A 9,844-nucleotide genomic window follows, 5' to 3' on the forward strand; every position below is an offset into this window, starting at 1 on the left:
AACTTCATTAGTTATTTCTGTATTTTGAAAAAATTTGTAATGTTTTTTTACAGTTTACATGTTTTGCAGACCGCATGTTTTTTTACACTTTTGCAGCTGTATTTATTTAATATTTATTTCTTTATTTAATAAGAATCTCATTTTTGATACTAATTTTTCATAATAATTTTAGTAATATTTTTAAGTATCTAATATAAATGTCATTTGTGATGTCCTTTATTGATGTTATATTATATAGATTATTTCTGAATGTCGTGTTGCTGCCACAGATAAATGAAATTTCCCCATTGTGGGATTAATAAAGTCATCTATCTATCTATCTATCTATCTATCTATCTATATCAAGGTGAAAAAGTTTCTCTTTCCAACATCCATATGTGGTCTTATCACCCTCTCATGGTGGAAAAAGTATAATCTGAGCTTCTTCATCCACTAAATCATCTTCAAATGGACACGCCATGCTGCTTCACCTCTCTGAAAACAAACTAACCTTCAACTAAACCTGCTCCAGACCAGGTTAAGTTCAGAGCACACTGTAAACCCTAACGAGTTGACAGAACTTAAAAATTGTTTTGTAACAGATTACACAATAGTTTTTAAGTTATATTATTAAAACTTTTAAGTTAACATTTATTAAAATTTATATTGTCAGTTAGCTTAAATTTGTATTATTTCATATTAAAAATATTAAGATTCCTCAACTTACAAAAGAGTGATTATTTACTCAAAGTTTTTAATATTTTCCAACTAAAAAACGCTTTAACTAACTATATTTTTATATTACTCAACTCATAAAATATGTAAAATTCACTCAAATGCTTTATAAATTCTTTAACTCATTAAATGTGTAGCATTGAAAATATTTTAAATTCTTCAGCTTAAAATGTATTCTAAACAGAGATATTGATCCTGCCCCACTACAACATTTAAAAGCTAACATTGATAAAAACCAACAAACATGAAAGCCACACAATAGCGATTGCTTAATACACTTTTTTAATTGCTCTTTTTAAAAAAAAAAGCACAGATATCAAGAGGATGAAGAAACAATAAGTGCAATAAAACTGCATTGTAAGAGTGCCACACAACATATTGACAAAAAGTGTTGGTTTTGTATTGTACGGCAGAAAAAGCAAATGATCTCAACAAAACACATTAATAGCATAACACTTAAACCAACAAATAGTCCATTCTGGAAGGCTCACTCAACGAAACATTCTTCAGCGTCAATAAATGTCCTTTCAGTGGTTTGCTGTCCTCACGGCTCATGACAGCGTTCTGAATAAATGTGAAGGCAAGTTCAAGTTTCTTGGGGTGCTGTAGGTCCAGAGCATAGATGTCCCTGAAGAGTAGAAGAGATTAGTCAGTCAGATCTGTGGGACCACTGACGGCAGCATCCGGAGCGTCACCACGACAACTGAGAAGATACCCACAGCAGTGTCTGTGAGGTCTGGTATTCTGGAAAATACAAAACAGAAAACACAGATGAGTTCAGACCCTCAAAGATATTCATCACACTAATGTCCAAAACTGCCATTCCTGCCATCTGTCAATGGGAATCTTTTCATGCTAACATTCTGTTAGCTTTTAATCAACTGGCTGTGATGCTTTAAGGACCAACTCCAATTAAAATTGTGTTTTTAAAAAGTTCTTTAACATTTTTCTGAAAAGTGAGGACATTTATAAAATAATTTAAGACTAAAGCTTCATTTTTCTTTATTCATATAATGATGGATCAGGAGCAGAAAAGGTAAACGAAAAGGTTCCCGCACCCTCCAATAAGCAGTCCCAGATGTTCGCCTTTCATCTTCAGTCTCATTCTTAAAACCATTTAAAAATATCACTCAGTTTGCAAACTACAAACAATTGCCTATTTATTATGTCACTCAATAAAATCTCAATCAATATTAAAGGATTAGAGAAAAACATTGACAGGGAGTCGTGTGCACTTACTGTACAGGTCTTGAAGAAGTTGGAGGCATCTTCATGCAGATAAACAGGAAGTGCAAGGAGGACAAGTGCCCGTCTCATGTTCAGGTCACGCTGGTCCTAAAAGAATAAAAAGAAATATCCATTACCTTTGAAGCAAATGCAGAGCAAACACTTCCAATATTTACTTAAGGAACTTTAAGAAATAATAAAATGATACCTTTTCTAGATGTCTATTTCTAGTAAGAGGACAATGTAGTGTTTATGGCATAAACTTCAGGTCAAAGACCCAAAGTCATTTTTAAGGCAAGTTACACCATGGCTTCTCACTGCTGTTTACAAATGATTGTTATCCGTTTTTGAATTATGCACATTAGAAATTCACCTGGAGGTCATAAATCCTAACCAAGCTGGCCAGTTCCTGTCTGTTTTGGTGGACTTTGGCTCAGAAAAAGGGCAGCTTTAAGTTACACAAACATGCAAAAACTGCACAATTTCCTCTGACTGCATCTACTCTACAGAAATCCATTTCAGATCTTGACAGATGAGTTTTCATGGTTTCAAATGATGGAATGGTGCTAATGCAACATTATTGTATTCCAAAGTGTCTCCACATACATGGCAGTGGAAACACCTTGGAATAGTGGCTATGTAGTACTGCAGTATTATATGTAGTACTGCAGTATTATATGTAGTACTGCAGTATTATATGTAGTACTGCAGTATTATATGTAGTACTGCAGTATTATATGTAGTACTGCATAGTGCTCAAGTAGCAGAACACAACCTGCACCTCCATTCCATTGTGCCACCTTCAGCCTGCAATCTAAATATGTTTAGTTAAATTGTAAATAATTTCAACTCTATTTCTATTTGGCTAGTTAAAATGTGCATAAATGTTTCCATGCTGCCATATCAATCTAATAATGGTAATAGTTCAGGATGAATATATTAAATAAGTATAAAACTCACCCACTTGACGGCTCTTTTCTGGTGAAATGGTGACTTTCTGGTGAACTCTCTGAAGTTCAGTTTCTGAAGTTCAGTATCTGAAAAAGTCCAAAAGAGATTTTTCAATGTTAAAGAAAAATGTTTAAATTATATTCTGATCAAAACATTTATTGCACTACACAAACTATTGCATTTTTTGTTTTTTTTTAATAGCTCTAGACAAATAACTAATCAGGAGACAAGTTACCTCGCTGGCCTTGGCGTCTGCCTGGAGGTGAAACACTGAACACTCTTGTAGTTCGGTACCTGAACACAACAGGAACACGTTGATTAATTTATTTTTACAAAAACCTTTCTTATAATAGAGTTCAGTGATTTAAAAAAGCTTAAAGCTGCATTCAAAACCCAATGCTTCCATGTAGCCACCAGGCTTAAAACTTTTGGCGTTTGCTCCTCCCACACAACCGTTAGAGGCTTTGAGTGACATTTTTGGACATGTGTCCAGCAGAAAACTTTAGCCACTAACAAAGGCCTCCAACACGAATTTCACACGCAGATCACGTTTAGTGTGATTGCAGCATAACAGATCATTTCTACCTCTGAAAAAACTCATCACTGTCGTAACTTACGGGCAGAAATGCATTTTGGGTTTGGCTCGCCATACGTCTGCTCAGACGAACTAATGAACATTTGTCACATTAAGCTGTAAAACGATCGTAACACACGTATGTTTAAACAGTAAAGCACATTTACGGTAGTATAAGAGCATTTTTAAAGCATTTCATTCAAAATAGTAGTGTAAACCGTCGTGAACGATAATCAACTTACCAAATAAATCAGGGCTGAAGACAAGACGGCGCCACTGAGGAAAACATCAGCAATGAGGCGGATGGAAAAAAAAACGAGGTTGGGGCGTCTTGAAGCGGGACGAAATCGCAACGCATTGCAGAAAAATAAAATGCTCGATTTTCAATTTCAAACGTCGCATACTCGCATTCGGCAAATCCAACATGGCCACCTGAGATAACGTTGAGAAAACGAAAGACCCTCCCACCAGTACGTGATGACGTCAGGACGCTACTTCTAGGATCTTAAAATTTTTGAGTGCTAGATACAAATAAGCTTTATAATATTGAGCACTGTTAAGTTAAATTTGGAAAAATGTTGATAGAGCTTAATACTTTATAGTTGAATCAACTACAAAATGACATTTAAGTTGTGTAGCCTTAATAGTTATGAGCCAATACAAGTGATAGGGTTTACAGTGCATGAGTTGCTATGGCAACTTGACATACTCTGAAACATGCCTCCATTTCTGGAACCGAAAGCTGAGGTATTCAACTTCCTTAGCCTCAAACTTACCGTTATAACTATAATCTGCTTTCTGGCCCCCCCAGGGCTTCAGCCATTTTGTAAACAAAGTTTTGATGAGCCGGGCCTTAGCCCCGCCCATGGCAACTAAGACTCATGGGAAGTGTTGATTCCCACACCTTGAGTTAGGGAGCTGTGAAGAGAAGTGACACTCCTCAAAGTGTTGCAGTTATAAAGTATGGTCAAATTTAAATATTTGTCCTGCTGCACACATGCAGGTAAGCTGTGACTGCTCACCTGCGTATCAATGATTTTGAGAAGATCTGGGATGCATGTGGATATATGAAAATGCAGCAGGGTATAAAGTATGTGTGATTATGGAGCTGAATTCAAAGTCAAGAACAGAGGTGCTCTTAAAACTCAAATTTAAGTTATTTCAACCTTTGGTCAAATCACCAAAAACTGGAATTTACAGTTGTTACAGCCTAAAAAATTAAGTTTGTACATCTAAGCCTGAGTTGTGAAAAATTAAGATTCAGAGTTAGGATTACGTGACATTTTAGGTCCCTGTAACTTACATCTGAGTTGGTCAAAATTACGATTCAAAGTTAATCCAACTTGAACATTTAAGTTCATACAATTTACAACCGAGTTAGAACTTACATAAATGAGTTTGAAAACTCCAACACAAATCTTAAAATATTGAGTTTAAGTCCTTAACTCAAAATTTTACCGAAGTTTGTTGCCTTACAATTTTAAGTTCCACGAACTTTTCTTTTTTTGCAGTGTAAACATTCGGAAAAAGTTTTTCTGGGCCCATCTACACGGTTGAATTGTTATCCCACCATTGATCCGATCAAGATATTTTGCACATGTAACCGCGGCTATTGGCTACAATATACAACATTCCTCCAGCCAAATGCCTCCAAGAATGATATTGCAAAAGACAAAAAATGTTCTTTTATTACCACATTTGCAATCCCTAAGTTTAGGCATAGCAGCATAAAGTGAGTTGGCGTTAAAGAAATTTCTACTCAATTTAAACTGACAGAACCCACCTGATTGACAAATATCTTAAATTTCTCACACAAGTTTTCCTGAAAGCAAGTAAAATATAAGAATAACTGTCTGCCAGTGTTACCTCTGAATCTTCTTTCTGCACTGTGGTGTAAATTTTCCAGAGGTCTGTAGAAAACATGAGGGTCAGAAGAGACTGGCATGACGTTACTTTGAGACAAACTCCGTTGAAACGGAGAGCTTCAGATTTTTGCTGCCTCATCTGAATGTAAGTTTGAGAAGAAGACTTCAGGGAAAAGCACAATACATTTCTACTTTGAATGCAGATCTGCTGATGCAAGGAGTTTTTGTAAATCAACAACTGCACTCCAGGCAAATAATTCTAATTCTCTCTATGAAGCAGAGTTACAAAAACAATCCAAACTCCTGTTCAGACACTGCATCTGTGCAGAAGGAAACCCCTGGGGATCTGACCTGTTTAACCCTTGTGCTATCCTAGGCACTTTAACATTGGGAATGGGGTCACCTAGACCCACTAGACAGTGCTCTGAACCTTTTTTCTTCAATGATTTGTGATCTTCACTGGTGTCCATGGATTACATGAAATCTTTCCACCTTTATCCACCTTTGTCATGGTAGGGAGAACACGTCAATGTAAGGGGGGGGGGGGGGGTCATCTAAGATAGCACAAGGGTTAACCACAATGATAAAAACAACTTGTGTCTTATTTGGTGCAGGGAATAACACACTTTTGTGTAACATTACTGAAATCAGCAATACTAAGTTCTTTGACAAACAATCCATATTTGAATTTAAAATATTTGTAAAATTCAGTCGTGAACATAAGCAGCACTGTAATTAGTGCTGTAATTAGGGCAAAATGGCTGTACACAACAGGATAAACATTAAATAATTCAAGTAGCTGTCAGGCACATTGGTATTAACCTTTGTGAAAAGCCATAACTATTGCATCTGTGAAAAAATGCTTTAGATTAGATACATAATTCTGTTAATGAATTCTAGTGGTTATGTTAATAATGAGTGACGCATTTAGTGCTAATGTGGTGCAAACAAAAAGCTAGGCACTTTCATTCGAGTTATTTGAGACCAGGGGCGGACTTACCATAGGACAAAGATAGATGATCGCCGGGTGCGCCCAACTTTCGGGGCCCCGAGCTGAACACTTAATAAAAATGTCTAAAATTAATTTTATGTCCATCATTATTTAACTCTGTCATTTAAAAGATTAACACCCCAAATCACTGAACTGGCATAAGATTGATTATGTAAAAGTGTTTGTTCCTCCCTATACTTCTGCAGCAATGGTAACGTATTCCAGTCAACAGCAACTCCAGAGACCCGTAAGTTAGCGAGCAAAGGCAGTGTTGACATACTGGGCCATTTTCAGCTCATTAGGGCGATTTTTATTTTGACTTTGAAAGGCAAAGAGAAAGCAAGACATTTGTTGCCAAACTTCCAAAAGTACTGGAAGACAGAAGAAATAGGAAGAACTGAAAAACGGAAAAACTGTTTCTTTGACCCTGTTTAGTAAAATCTGATGAATTAAAGAAAAGACAGAGAATCATAACTTGTTTCTTCTAGGAAGTGAGGGATGAACAAATTAGGCTACGTTCACACTGCAGAGCTTAATGCTCAATTCCAAATTGCAATTTTTTTGCAAGGCCGTTCACATTTCCAATTAAATGTGAACTTTTGTGATCTCCTGTGTGACCATGAAATGACCCAGAAGTGACCCGCATGTGCAGACAAGTACTCAACGGTGAACGACGTCACTGGTTGTTTGTGGAAGTAGCTAACGTTAACAATGGATGTCAACAACAGTGTTGTCAACAGCGGAGCTCTTTTTGCATTATTACATTTATTTTCACAAAGGAAACAGCACAATTACAATCTTCTCATCTTAAGAAGGCATTGGAGCCAGGATCGTCTGGACCCACTGTAGTGGAATGGAGATGTGTATGTGCTGGGGCCGTGTGTGTGTGTGTGTAAGAGACAGAAGAGCGCATGCAGCGAGGTAGAGAATGAGGGGGACAGTGGGGGCGCGCATACATGTTGTGTGTTACGGAGGAAAGAGAACGATGATAAAAGAAGGCTTCCCCAGCAGAACTGCTATTGACTCTTTATTAACCCGCTCTGGAGAATCTGAGGGTCCGAACGGGGAAGTGAACCCCGAAGGAGGATCTGCCTTCAGCCCTGGAGAAGGTCTCCCCTGCGCTTCTGACAACGGTCGGAAAGAAAAAAAAGTAATCGCAGGAAAGGTTCAACACCACGCTCTGCCATTTCGCTGGAAAAATTTTCAAAAACCGCCCGGTTGCGATAAGAGCCCTGGAGTTTGGCCTGAATAGAGCTGTCACCCCAAATATGATTCCAATCGGTGACCTCACTTCCCTTCCACTGACTGGTCTCGGCAGTCTCATCGTCCGCCATGGTTGTTGTTTATGTTCTATTTCCCACCTACTTGAACGCAGAATTATGATATTTGAAGCGTATCAATAATGTTCGGTTCGGATACATGTGGCCTGGCCGTTCAGACAGAGGTCGCATTTCAAAAGATCGGATACGTGTCGGATTCAGGACCACATACCCAAGTGGCCTGGGTCGCATTTGAAAAGATTGGATCTGTGTCGTTCAGACTGTCATTAAAAGATCAGATACAGGTCGCATAGGGGCAAAAAAATCAGAATTGGGTCGTTTTAGCCTGCAGTGTGAACGTAGCCTTAGTGCATTCAATAAATGTGATATTTTTCCAAGTAAAAAATAATGTATATAATATAAAATATTTTTTTAGCATTTAAATGTGATTTCAGTTTTTAAATTCTTATCAAAACATTTTGATTCTTGACATTGAAGTTGTCTAACTGGACAGTGAGGACCAGTGAGGAGCTGCCACACTACAGTAGTCCCGGGAATACACAAATGCATATGGGCCAGTTTGGAGAGGAGAGGAAACACATGCTGTTGAGATTTGCACCACAACAGTGAATCTTCAGTGAGAGACAGAGACGAAGCATCTTGATATTGTTTGATCTCTTTCTCTGCGGTTGAGGTTGCTGATGTAGGTGCATGAGGGGTCTTCTTGAGGGTTTGACCCAGAGGATCAACCAATGCAGACTTTCTTTTCTGTTTCCACCTCAGACCATCATTTCCTTGAAAGGCCTTAATTGATGGCTCCCTTCTTCCCTTTAACCAAAGGAGAATCTTCTTCAGCGCTGGTGGTGTTCCACAGCAGTTGGGCATGAAAAGGAGCGATCACTGAAATGTTGGGATTCTTTTCCTCATACATGATGTTTGTTGCGACAAGCATTGGTTTAAGTGCTTCAATCATTTCATCAGCCCTCAAAATGTCCTCCTCTGTCAATGCACAGTCACTCGCATTCTTTCTCACCTTTAGAAAAGTTGTTTCTCTTTCGGCTTTTCCCATCTGGGGGTCGCCACAGCGAACGAGTCGCATGGGAAATTTGGCAATGTTTTACGCCGGATGCCCTTCCTGACGCAACCCTCTCAAAGCAACCGGGCTTGGGACCGGCATAGAAGTAGAGAAGGGAACAGGGAGCAGCCCGGAGTTGAACCTGGGTTTCACGGATGGAAGGCACCGCAAACCAGCACGAGCTAAACCGGCTCACCTTTAGAAAAGAAGAAGAAATTCAAATTTTAGTGCTTTCATTTAACTCATATTTTATTGTTCATTTTTTAATTCATTTATGAATTGGAATTGTAATCTTAGTCAGTAATAGCACTTTATATACATGCCTATTTGTTTTTTTAGATATGCAATTTATTCATTTATTCATTGTGACAGATAAATGGAATATTCATTTATATGACATTTTATCCATAATTATTACACAAATTTAAAACTACTATATAACACATTTCTTACCTCAGGAGATAAGAAGGCAGCGCAGACAGCTGGCTGTTGATCAAGAAACCAGGACACCATCTAATGGGCACTTTTCCAAAGGACAGGCATGTCAGTGATCAGTTTGTGATTAGGAAGGCCAAGGAGCTTCTGATTTCTTTTCAGGGCTTCTGCTCCAAAAGTGTTGAGATCCTCCTCACTTTGGCAAAAGCCTTAGCAACAGAAGTTACCTTCTGAGCATGTTGGGATGCCAGATTTAAAACATGAGCAAAGCATCTAACACGTTGGTAGCCTGTTAGCTCCATTGCTACACACATTAAATACGTTGTCAGGGACAACCACTGGCTTTTTAGGATCACGACGCCACTCACCTACTGCTGCTTTCAGTACATCTTGATAAAAATGCATAGAGAATCAAAATATATCACAGGGGTGAGTCTAGCGATATCAATATCATATCATATCAATATTTTGGTGCAATTTTTGTGCAATATGAATGTTGGAACCAGACGTCGTCAGTAAGCAGTGATTGGTCTGAGCCGGTTTGGGTGAACATTTCTATGGCAACCACACTTGCCAGTCACGAGTGAGCTTGTTGGAAGTACACACCCCTAATGTTGCACTCAGGCACATAGGGCTCCGGGAAATGGATGGGTGGGACATGCTGGTAAAAAAAAGTAAAATGTTTTTTAAAAAAATAGAAAAAAAAAGGAAGTGCTCACCCCTACTACTTGAAAGCGGGTTGGAAGAATCTCA

At 38.2% G+C, this 9,844-nt stretch overlaps 1 long non-coding RNA gene across 1 annotated transcript; it reads right to left on the reverse strand.

The window, feature by feature from the left end:
* Positions 1–1,030: 1,030 nt before the first annotated feature.
* On the reverse strand, positions 1,031–3,685 carry LOC144986825 (uncharacterized). The gene is made up of 4 exons (XR_013650667.1): positions 3,128–3,685; positions 2,902–2,964; positions 1,954–2,049; positions 1,031–1,458 (listed from the first exon to the last, which is right to left on the reverse strand). It is a non-coding gene; the product is annotated as an uncharacterized LOC144986825 (long non-coding RNA).
* Positions 3,686–9,844: the final 6,159 nt, after the last annotated feature.

This window comes from Oryzias latipes, chromosome 17 (genome assembly GCF_053564925.1).
Source record: "Oryzias latipes strain Hd-rR chromosome 17, Olatipes_Hd-rR_3.1".
Taxonomy (NCBI): domain Eukaryota; kingdom Metazoa; phylum Chordata; class Actinopteri; order Beloniformes; family Adrianichthyidae; genus Oryzias; species Oryzias latipes.